Source organism: Triticum aestivum, chromosome 2A, assembly GCF_018294505.1.
Source record: "Triticum aestivum cultivar Chinese Spring chromosome 2A, IWGSC CS RefSeq v2.1, whole genome shotgun sequence".
NCBI classification, from domain to species: domain Eukaryota; kingdom Viridiplantae; phylum Streptophyta; class Magnoliopsida; order Poales; family Poaceae; genus Triticum; species Triticum aestivum.
The window spans coordinates 271149097-271162107 of NC_057797.1; the positions used below are offsets into that span (position 1 = coordinate 271149097).

General features: G+C 41.5%; 1 pseudogene; it reads right to left on the bottom strand.

Annotated features, from left to right (window-relative positions):
* Window positions 1-13011, bottom strand: part of LOC123191647 (uncharacterized) — a 150369-nt pseudogene that overhangs the window by 61776 nt on the left and 75582 nt on the right.

A 13011-nucleotide genomic window follows, 5' to 3' on the forward strand; every position in this document is an offset into this window, starting at 1 on the left:
GACCTGACGCTAGTTCAACATGCATTTTTCAATGAACTTTTTATATGCAGGAAAGCAAAGAATTCAAGGATTGATGATGTGGATGATGTCCTAAAGACTGTCAACTTCTTTAGGGAGATGAAAGCTATAAACAGGGAATTCTTCTGTGACATGCAACTCGATGAGTCCGATAGAGTTAAGAACATATTCTGGGCGAACACAAGCTGCCGAGGAGCGTATCAGGACTTCGGGGACTGCGTAACGTTTGACACAACATACAAGACCAACAAGTACCATATGCCACTTGGGGTGTTTGTCGGAACTAACAACCACTTACAGACTACATTCTTTGGTTTTGCCCTGATAAGAGATGAGGATGCAGATTCATTCAAGTGGCTGTTCAGGACATTTTTAAGGTGCATGAGAAGGAAGGCTCCTACATGCATTCTCACAGGTACACCCGCTAAAACCACCCCCAACCACCACCCCCCTACCAAAAAAGAAAAGGAAAATAACACAGTAAAAATGTTGTGTCAGTTGTATTGGTATATATGCACAACCATCTGCTGACCACTCCGAGTCTATTTTCTCATTACCAGACCAGTGCCAGGCAATGGCTTTGGCGATCGCAGATGTTTTCAAGAACACAGTACATAAGCTATGCCGCTGGCACATTATGAAGAAGTACAGGGAACACCTCGCGTACCTGTATTTCCAACACGAGGACCTTAAGGATGAATTCACATCAATTCTCAACTGGCCCCTCATGCCAACTGAGTTTGAGGATGCCTGGAAAAGACTCATGGATAAGTACAACCTCCATGATGATTCCACAATGGTGGGCATGTGGAACGAGCGTGAGAAATGGATATCAACCTACTTCAAAGAAATTTTCTGTGCCAAAATGACATCCACACAGCGAAGTGAGAGCATAAACTATGTGCTCAAGAAGAACTACGTAAATGAGAGACATAACCTACACCGGTTTGTCAGCCAGGTAAACTCCTGCATCAAAACCAGGAGGCAGACAGAGAACCAGGAGACAATGGGTAACCGGGAATAGCTCTATCACTTGTTGTAAGACAAAAAATTACATGCTTACTAAAGTAAAAACTTTATTAGAAGTTTTTCCTGCGAGAAAACTAACAATTTGGTCATCATTCTTGCATCTGTAGAAGGAACAAAACACACTGACCTTCTATGGGTTTGACACCCAGATGGCAAAGTTGTACACGCGAGTTGTGTACAGCGAGATCAGAGATAGGCTAAAACTAAGCACTCTCTTCACGGCGACAGAGACGGAAGATCCCACAAAGTACCTAGTGCACTACAACCACCCGCAAAAACTGTCTGTGTGGGCTCAGCACGTGTTCTAGGTGGTTGCAGACCCCGTGGGAGAAACATATGAGTGCGAGTGTAGGCTATGGGACCACACAGGTGAGGACTACAAAAAAGATGTTACATACTGTACTACTTCTTTTGCAAAGTTTTTGTTCGAATGAAATGACAAAAAACATGCACCTCTTCCAAAAACAAATATAGGTCTTTTCTGTGTGCATGTCCTGTGCATGATGCAGACAATTAAGGCTGAAAGCGTTCCAGAGAAATACATACTCAGGAGATACACCAAACGCCCGAACATCTAGCCAACATTTTACAGAAATGACTTGAGGACAGTAGCGTCAAACAAGGCATCCCAATACTGCATTGAAAGCTCACTGCTGACGCTGAACATGAGGGTGCACAGAAAAAGCTTGAGAAGCCAAGAGCAAATGGCAAGGACGCGGGTCGTCATGGACAAACTTGAACAAGAACTCGACGCCATGCATTATGCTGAAAATGGAGGTGTCGCGGACAATGAAGCCATTGAGCAGGATATTGCTACAATGTTGTCCGAGATGAACCATATGGGAGCTATTGACCCGTTTGAGAACGAGGAAGAGGAGCAGCAGCAACCGGAGCTTGCCCGCGTGCACACTCAAGAGCACCGACAAACTCACATGCGAGATCATGAGCTTGATGGTGCTGTAGGTGAATGACATGACAATAGCACATCCTACCAGCAGCAGCAGGAAAGGGTGATTAAACCCCCAATATTCTCAAACACAAAGGGGAGGAAGAGCAAGACGCAAGCAGTGAAAGCTGCGAAAGCAGCAGCCAAAAAGCCACCACGCCCCATCAAGCGCGTGGAATTTGGCCCGGACGGCAAACCCCTCGGGGTAAGGGCATGCGGATTCTGCAATGTCGTGAGCAACCATAACTACCACACAGGCCCACTCCGCACATATGCCATTGTCAACAAGAACAAGCAGATTCGAGCCACCCAGCTTTCTACCAATGGAGACAACACACGTAACAGCTACACTTGCCGCAAGTGTGGTGGAACTGACGGACATAATGCCCACACGTGCAAAGTGGGCAAGGAGGTCAGTGGAGCTGAACATAAATAGGGCAAGGTACAGAGTTCCAAGCAATCAAATGAAGACGATGAAGAAGAAGAGTTTGATGAGAATGACGGCCAATCAGACGAAGACAATGAAGATGACAGTGTCAGGGGCGAGGAAACTGAAACTGACGATGAAGCTGCCAAGGCTCAACCTGGAAAGAGCGCCGGCAAGGCACAACATTCGGGGACAGTTAGGAGAAGCTCAAGACTGAACAATACATAGTGGTTATCCTGCTGCGTCAACTAAAAAATAACCTTGTAGTCTCAGTTGAATCAGCACACAATGAGGAAGCATTTCACAAAACACTGTCGTTTACCAAAACTTATTTAGCTTTATCGTCAATTTCTCGATCAGAACTAAAGTTATTTTTTAGTTTCTGATTTGTGCCCGCTGGAGCAGTGACATTATTATGTAAACCATTTGATAATCATTTTGAATGCAGTCACAAAATACGTTTGGAAAAACTTATCTGGATATATCCGACGCAAAAGGCTACTGTGAACCAGTAACTCAGGAAAAAAATATGTCAAGGAAAATTTTAAACTCTTGTAGCATATCAGTACTGATAACTCTCAGTCGTCAGTACAAGGCAGAGTACACATCAGTACTGACATAATTTCTGATTTGTGCCCGCTGAAGCAGTGAAATTATTATTTAAACCATTTGATAATCCTTTTGAATGCAGTCAAAATAACTTATCTTAATAATCCTTTTACATTATTTAAACATAGTAGGATTGCTCTATCTTGTAATTGAATGACTGAAAAATTGTTTTCAGTTCAACTACTATATAAGTCTTCAGTACAAAAAAAACTTAACCAAAACGAATTCCCGATGAAACATTGTGCCACACTTAAAACACAACACAAAATATACTAGTTATTACATAGTACTCGACAAGACATCAAACACTACAAAATAGAGCCTACAATGTTTTCAAGAGATATATCACACAACTATCCAATTCACTATGCAAATGATGAAAATTTATCCTATGCATCAGGAGCCAAAGCCTGAACCTCCTTGGGAAGCTCCGTCACCATAAGATGGTTATTACGGTTGAACACAACTCTATACAGATCCTCAGCGTTCCAATCAACAATGCGTGGCTGCAAAACAATAAAACAAATTATCAAAAATCATGACACGTAAAAAAAGGATGCACAATAAGCCAAAAACAGAAAGTGAAAAGCTCAACAAGAAACCCACGTCATTATCTCGAATGTTCTCAACGATCTTTTCACCATCATAGCATCCTGCATACTTCAGAGTATAATGGCCACATTCATTCGGCCCTTGAAGTGGAACCTTGACAAATGTTGGTTTCTTTGCAAACAGCTCCTAATTGGGCTGCTTGCTCGCATTGTACTGAGCATCACCATACACAGCCTTCATTACTTTGACCAATCTAGAAATCTGTAAAAAAACAAAACAACCCACACAGTTTTAGGTCTCAGAAACAGCAGAAACAAAGATGCAGAAATATTAATCCAGTACAAATAATGAATGTCACTCACAATCTTCTCGCAGTCTTTGTGATAGGTGTTCTTCGAAGGATGGTGGTTCTTCGGATAAGGTAAAGAGTCAAGGATGTCAACGCTACTTCGGTACCGATTCATGACATATAAGGAATAGTGGCTCACTTTCCTATCCTTTGATAAAACCATAGGCTTGAATAGAGGCATCATGATCTAAAAACAAATGACCAAAAAAGAGATGTTAAATATTCAAAGTAAAAACCTGCATCACAACAAAGAAATAAAAACCAAAAATCAGCTAGTAGATCTCACAAGGTCGGCACTAAGCAAGTCTTCATTAGCTTTAACATAGCTCTTGAAATCTCTCGCTGCACTCTCCACATTAAACACTTTATTTTCATCCTCGTAAAACGAACAGTCAAGCACAACCTGCAAAAAAGCCAAAATAGAAAATAGACAGCGGAAAAAGAATCAACAAGCAAAGTATTATTAAAAATCATAAAAACAATAGACAGTCTTGTTCAACATAAAGAAACCGATCTGATTGATTACCGTGATGAAATATGGACTCAGCAATATTCTTTTCCCAGATGCGAAATCAACATTTCTATCGGGATCTTGCTTCCAATCATCAATGAGGAAGTCAATTACATCACCCTCCATCATTTGCCCAAGTGAAAAAACTTCCTAGATGCGATTCCCAGTGAAGTTAGTTACGTTTCCATCAGGCTGAGGTATCATTGAGAATGTATTCCTGCAGCACACACAAGAACAAAAAGAAGGAGAAGCAAGATAAGGCATTCATAGCAGTTCGAGTTGTACAAAAAGGAACAGTTCATGCCATATTTATCTAGCAGTTACAAACAACGGAAGAAAAGGAAGAGGAAAAAATAATGAGAGATACTCACTCGCCATACTTCTCACGCCATTCATTACTAAGCAACAGATTATACAACCTGCGAGCCTTGTCCAGGTGAGGGAATTATAAGGGTGAAGCTGCTGCACAGGGGAGCAAAACTTTATAGGAGCTCTGGGCGCACGCTTCGTGCTTACAACATTGCCAGAATCCAAAGCGGAATCTTTCCTAGCACCACCAGCTCTACGAGCCACTATTCCAGCAAGGGGAGATAAACCTTTCGCAGCAGCGCTCCTCGTGACTCTTCCAACGCCAGCAATTTTGTCAAACACATCATGATCACTGTCTATCAATTCCACAATGGGATTCTTGGGTGTAGTAGGGCTATCTGCACAAGCAGCCGTAAAACCTCTCAGAGCTCCCAACCGCCCCTTCATAACACCAGATCTTGTCTTTTCGGGAGAACACCCCTGGCTAAGATCAATAGCTACGCGCTCGAGCTCCAAGAACTGGCTACCAAAGAACCTATAGTCAGGCTCACCAAGATCCAGCCACTCACCTGAAAAAAAAAGACCACACAAAGCGTAAGTTCAAATAATATTTCATGAAAGTACTAATAGAGAAGTACAAGCTGCAAAAAAATTACAAAAGTCCATGCACACGTACAGGGTTCGATGCCGAACAAACCCTGGAAGTCAACATCAAACACATCGCTAGTTGCGTAGGTATACAGCAAAGTCTTCCTAATGTCCAAAATGTCTCCATGGCTGTAATCGGCCATTTCAATTACACCATCCTCCCGGCAATAATAGGTCTTGCAGTTTTGTAGCATAAAGAATCCACAATCATGCCTGTAAACAAAGGAAAAATCAAAAAATTGTACAACACAAAATCCAAAAAATACACGAACAACATCCTCCAGCAACAAAAACAACCAGCAAAAATCATTAAAAACGGATACTCACGTGTTTTCCTGCTGAGGCACCCGCACAAACTCGCAAGAGAAACCATCAATATGCGCCAGTGAGAACGGTTTGGCCCTGTCTACACTGGACTCCCTCCAAAGCTTCTTTATATTATCTGTCATATTCCTTAAGAATCTAACTGCATCACCCCAGGTTTCATCACGGAGTGAATCAAGACACTCGAAACGACGGAACTTCAAATTCAGAACAACCAAGCACCAATGCCCAGATACTTCACTAGGATTCATGGTAGCCACAAATGACGGCGGATCAAATGTAGGGAAAAGAAGCTGGAAAAAAATCACAGAGGAAAAATGAATTTACAAAACAATAAAATAAAAGAGGGAAATTGAAATTCATAAGTACAAACAAAAAATCAAATAATCATAAAGAAATTATATCCACCGCCCAAAATTGAGGAACAATCATATCAGTTCAATTCCCTTGCAACAATAAGTACAGCTTTAATAAAAGAAGCACACATCAAGTTCATTCCCCACACCTCCCAAAACTACAAAGAAAACATGACAGTTCTAGTTAATGAGTACAAAAGTCCAAGTTCACCTACTTGGTCAAAACCATCAGCACCTGATCTTGTGAACCAATTTAGCACATTGGAATCAATATTTCCATCACGGATCTTGGTCTGTTGTACAAAAAGAACAACAATAGTTAGAAAATTGGCAAAACAAGTTATCATCCTATTTACAAAAAAGCAAAATACTGACTGTCACCCATCTGGGAACTATCAACTTGTCAGTGTCTCGGTACTTCTGACGTAGAGAATACAAAATAACATCAGCACTGTCTGAGTTGAGCATGCCAGTGGGGACAAATGCTTTAGCAATAGAACCAACACTGGCATCACATTCTTTATATTGAAACATCGGCTTGTGACTAGAAAAGCACAAAAGATTACATGAATTAAAACTACTGCAACAACAACAATAATCAAACTAGAGAAAGAAAAAGAGACAAAAAATGGTACGGGCAAAATCCCAAACTAACCATTTCGTACGGTTCGTGCGCAACCTCGTAACAGCGTAGAAAAACGTATCAACCTTAACAACATTACCACTTTCTGCTTGCAGAAAATGATGAAAAATAATAAGTTCAACATCTACAAGAGAACGTGTCCAAAATGCCAAAATTGAGAAGTACACCCCATTTACAAGTCCTTACCTAGACTATCAGGGTTTGACGACGACGGTAGTTCCTGTGATGAGACCATGATGCTTCCAGTTTCAGGGTTTGACGATGGGACATCTTGAGAGGACACCAATATTGATGCGCTTTCAGGGTCTGTAGAAAGAAAATCCTGGGACGACAAGAGCGCCTCCTGCGTCAAGGGGTCAAAAGAAATTGATAGAAGTAAATCATCATCCTCGGATGGCACCTCCTCCACGCTAGAAGCATATTGCAATGCATCACCGTAATCAAGACCTCCAGGCGGGAAACTCTCCGGCGGCAAATCTTCACAACCAGAAACATTTTCATTCCCAGCCATACCAACACCAGGCGATTTGGCATCAAGTATGCTGGCAACACCAACATCCTCATCAGCAACTTTGGTACCAACATTGCACCCACTACTCAATGGAACATCATGAGCATCATCTCCACCACTAAGGACAACCTCACGCTCAACAATAGTAATCTGATGAAAATAAAAATTCAGAAAAAAGTAAATAATATGAACAAAACTAATAATAAAAAATAAGCTACCAATAGGTGCACAGAAAAATAAACCTTGGAAGCATTCACAGCAACATCATCGAACTTGCTGCTGCTAACATTCAAAGCGACATCACCAACAGGCAAACAAGGCTCATCGCCAACAATAGGACCCTGATTCAAATGTAATGAGACAAAAAAACAATGCTATTATGAGCAACAATAAACGGTGTGGGATAGAAAAATGAATAAGCAAGACACATCGGTGCGCATGAAATTTTAAGAAAATATTAATAAACACAATGAAAATAAAAATAACCTTGCACTTATTAGTGGATAGATCATTAACTCCACCGTCAAAAACAGCCTCAACATTATGACTGGTCTCCTGCATGAAAAGAAAAATTAATAAACAGATGTAGATCAGGAAGTTCAACTACAATACTGACAGCAGAACAACATAGTAAAAACATACAAACAATGAGGACTGACTCACATCAACAACAGTGTGCTGCGAGCCAACATCGTTCGTACGCTGATCAGAAACATTAGCCTCAGTACCATCATCAGCCCTGCTGTCGGTGCCAGCAGCGTCATCGTGATCAATCTGCATGAAAGAAAATTATTAATAAATAGATGAACATGAGGAAGTTCAACTACAACACTGACATCAGGACAACAACATAAAAATTGCAAAACACCAAGGACTGACTCACATCAACATCAGGACGCTCAAAGCCAACATCATTCGTTTCATGGTCAAAAACATTAGCCTCAGTACCATCACCAGCCCTGCTGTCGGTGGCAGCAGCCTCATCCTGCTCAAACTGCTTGATAACAACATTTGCACTTTCTTCATATGGCTTGCAGCGAGAGTTTTGCATAGTTCTGAAACGCTTCATGTTGTTCAACAGGCGAACCGAGCTCTGAACTAGATTAGCGGCACCGTCGCGCATATCACCGATTAAAATTCTCTCCATCTCAATGTAGTCAATAGATTCCTCAACATTAAATTGATGACCTTCAGGAAGGATACCATTAATACAGCTCAAACGCTCAACTGTCGTTGGGACCTTTTGCAGCTCAGAACACACATTACTTAAGATATGCTCAGTGCGCTCCAACGCTGAAACAGCAACATCAATACCAAAACCCTGCCTCTCTGAAGCACTAGCATTACTAGGGCCAGGGGCATAACCAGCACCCTCAACACCACGGCCATCCCTCAACTCATCGGGCAGAGATGAAAACTTCGGAACCTGAGACGACGGCATCTCCAGGACTGGCCGTTTATACACTCGGAAAAAAACAACCTCCTCTTGAGTTTTCCACTACAAACAAAAGGGGAAAATAGTTAATTAATCAACGCAACACATAGGGAAAAATAAATCATGATATTAACAGATTTAAAATCAACACCACTAATAAAACTTTAACTGTCATTGCCAATTTGTTAGTATTTACCAACAGGCCAGTTGAACAAAGTTATTCAGTTCAACCAAACACGAAACAACGGTACTAAAAATCCATACCTAAACCATACAAAATATAAACAGACAACTCTACATTACACATGTCCACTACAGCAAAAAATAGCTATACCTAAAAATAAAAAAAGGTCTGCAAGAGACAAAACAAACAAAACTCACCGGAAGCTTCCCAAACACCCAAGTCTTTGGATCTGCATTGCCTTTTTTATCAAATCTGCATCAACCAGATCAGAAAGCTTGGCAGGATCCATGTAACATATGCGGGGGACTCGCATGTCAGGCTCCGCAGTTTTGCCACGGATAAGGCAGCCAAGGTACATTAGTACAGGCCCTATGGCACAGCCTGTGATTGCCTTCCCCATGGTATGACCACTTTGGTACTTGGCAACAGCCCTTCTAAGCTCATCAACCATCAGCTGGCAATAATACATATTAGCCATGTCCTCAAAGACGAGACCCTCAAACATTGTTGCCTCTCCGGAAACACGCGGGGCAGATCCAGGCAACACAACCTTCATAAACACAATAATGAAGAACACTTTCAGAGCAAGGTCATCTTTGCTAGGATCCTTGACGAGCACCTTGAGCTTATTCCTCAAATCCTTTGTCTTGATATCTTTGTCCCTGCTAATGTCAAGCTCCGATCTTAACTTCATCAGAGCGTCATCATATCCGTCCTCTGACGGCCTTGGCGCAGAACGACCACCATGAGGGAAACCAAATAATTGCTGTATACCATCGCTAGTGATGCGAAGCTTCTTATTAGCTTCACCCATGTCAAGAGTCATTGTATCACAATCTATCCTCAGGTACAAAACTCCCATCAGAGGGTGGGAAATGTTAGACTTCACCGTCCACCTGAAGATAGAACCAAAACCAGATGCATGAACCCTAGCCACATGCCGACTCTCGAGCAATTTAGCACAATCTTCAACCTCTCTCAATGAACATCGCACAGTTAAGTTCAATTTCCGTTGGTCACCTTCATCCAAGGCAACTTTTCCGGCATTGCCTCCCACCGGCTTGACCGGACTCATGACTCTAACAGGCTGTAAATGAAAACAAAAAAGCCACACCTTAAAAAATGAATATAGAAAACAACAAAAGAATATGAATGCAAGTAAAAATAAAAAGAAAAGATTGCACAAGTTCAAATATTAAAACAACATCAGTACCACCCCTCAATTGATGCAAACAATGATCAGCCTAACCTGGCCGCAATACCATCCGAAACACAATTAAATCATTGCAAGTACAACTAGTAAGTCACATGCAGTACAAAACACAAACCACTGCAAACAATGAATATAGAAAACAAAACAAGCATACAAATGTAAGTAAAAAAAGATTGCACAAGTTCAACTATTAAAACAACATCAGTACTACCCTCAATTAATCAATACAATGACAAGCCTCACCTGGCCAGCATACCACCCCAAGCACAAATTAAATCATTACAATTACAATTAGTAAGTCACATGCACAACAAAACACATACCACTGCAAACAATGAATATAGGAAACAAAACAAGCATATGAAGGCAAGTAAAACAAAGAAAAGTTTGCACAAGTTCAACTATTAAAACAACATAAGTACCACAATCAAAATAGATGCAAAACAATGACCAGCCTCACCTGGCCAGAATACCAGCCCAAACACAATTAAATCATTGCAAGTACAACTAGCAAGACACATGCAGTACAAAACACATACCACTGCAAATTCATCTTCTGAATCAACTTCACTATCATCTTCTTCAAATGCAGAATCTTTAGCTTCAACACGAGCATGCTTCTTCACACCTTTGTTCACTTTTGCAGGATGAACTTTACGCTTCTTATTTTCTTTCAACAAAGACCGCTCTTGAAGAGGAGATGAAGAAGGCTTCTTATTTGTCAAACCTCGTGGACTCCGACGAACAGAGGAGCCACCAAGTTTGCTTGGACCAATTTTCACAGCAAAACTATCCGCATCAGCTTTGCTATTACCAGGTTGGGAAACAACTTTCACACGTGGACTACACCTCTGTGTGCCATCAGGATTTCGATCTGACATCTTCCTCTTCAAAACAACTTTCTTCTCCTTAACTCCATCACGATCAAACACTTGCGTCAAGCGAGTTTGCATCAAGTTTGTCTTCACAAGCATGTCACTTCCATGAGATCCGACATGAACAGTTGAAAAACCCGCGTCACCACCTTCGTGGCCTACACATTTAGGAGCTTGAGCAACATCAACATCACTTTCTGGCACACAGGTAGCCTTTTGATGCTGTTCCAATTCCTTTCTCTTCTGGAATTCATACTTCTTCTTTCTTATCCTTTCATCCTCGAGCTGTAACTGCATAGGAACATCCTCAGCTTGGGTAATAGGCTCAGTGCCATCAACACTTTGAGACTGAGTAACAGACAACTGCAAGCTGCCATCACCATCATCAACATTAAGTGAATACATTCCATCATTAATATCTTTAACAACATCAACAATGTCCTCTGGAACACCATGGCTGTCATTAACTGCATAAACCAATAACATAACCACGCACATAAAAAATTAAAACACAATTAACATTGCAGACACAATAGATAAATAAAGCGCATTGCATCAGACACAAAACAAAACGGAACAACTGATGTAACTAAGCATATATATGTATTAAAGGCTGATAAAAATAGAGCAAATATAAGGGAAACACCAGCAACATTCGCAAGTTCTTCTAGAGGATTTGGTGTCTCAAAATAACATTCACAAGATCTTGAAAGCGTTCTGATTTGTCAGAATCAGGAGGCACCGGCACTCCAACATCTGCAACAACATCATAATTAGCAAAAAAGTACAAGAATAATCAATAAGTTCAACTATGTGAACACTACAAGTTCACCGAATAAAACAAATATGAACCCACCACTTGTAGAACAAACTTCAGAAAACACAACTCTTTCAACACCATACTAGTTCATCATTGACTACAACAACCTATTCAAATGCCAGGACAGCAGTTCAAAATACACATGGTGATAAGTACTACATCCTGTCTGCATGTTGCATCAACTGCCAAAACCATACACGCCATACAATCCAGGACAAAATTAACACATATCAGAATACATACAACTTATAAAGTCGATAAGACAACAACTGTACAACATAAAAACCAGATCTATTAAGACATCATCCAAAATACAGGGAAAATCACTTGCATTCAATTTGTCCAGACTGGATGATGTACCCATTAAGATCTACAGTCCTAAAATCGGCCGAACCAGATCTGCAAGACACATGAACAAAAATTAGGGATTTGAACTATTTCATAAACGAAGCACGCCATACAAAAGCAAAACTCTTACCAGCAAACACAAAATCCGCCATGCAATCCAGTATCACTGCCGCCAAACACTCGTTCAACAGCAAAGGAACCCTAGCGAGTGCAGCCTGGGACAACAAAGAGAGCAAGAGATTAGAAATAGAGAGAAAATCTGAACATAAGAGGACGCAAGCAAAGTCAATGGCAGAGCAAAAAGAACAAAAAAGAGCACCCGGACCTCCACCCCTGGGGTTGAGCCCTCCGACCGACGCTCCCGCGGCGAAACAGGAGTAACAACTCCCGCTCCGAGAAGAGAAGAAGAGGGGAACGAAGACGGAATCGATTTGGGGACGGGAGAGGAGCGGAACGGGGAAGATAGGAGGTTAAAAGGTGAGTGGGAGGGTTAAAAGATGACTGGGAGAAAACGGAGCCTAAAGCCCACAACCGTGGCAAAGCCCACTATCTCTAGCCAGTTACAAAAGATAATACCAAAAATCAAATACAAATAAAAAAATCAATATGGATGGTGAAAACAAACGGCTAAAGCTCAAATAATAACTCACAACAGTACAAAAAATATTATCAAAAAAGTACAAATGAAAAAACAATTCATAACGGTGATGTTTTTCCCCTAAAAATAAAGATAAGATAATGGGGCAAGTCATGTTACGGACTCGCCTCCGCATGCGACGCCGCGGCACGCCGCGCCGTCGCCTGCTACGGCTCGTTCCTGGCTCGGCCTCGCCGGGATGGGGGAGGGGGGTCCCGACCCCCCCTCCCCCCCCCCGGCTCGGCCTCGCGCTAATGCGGCAGTGCG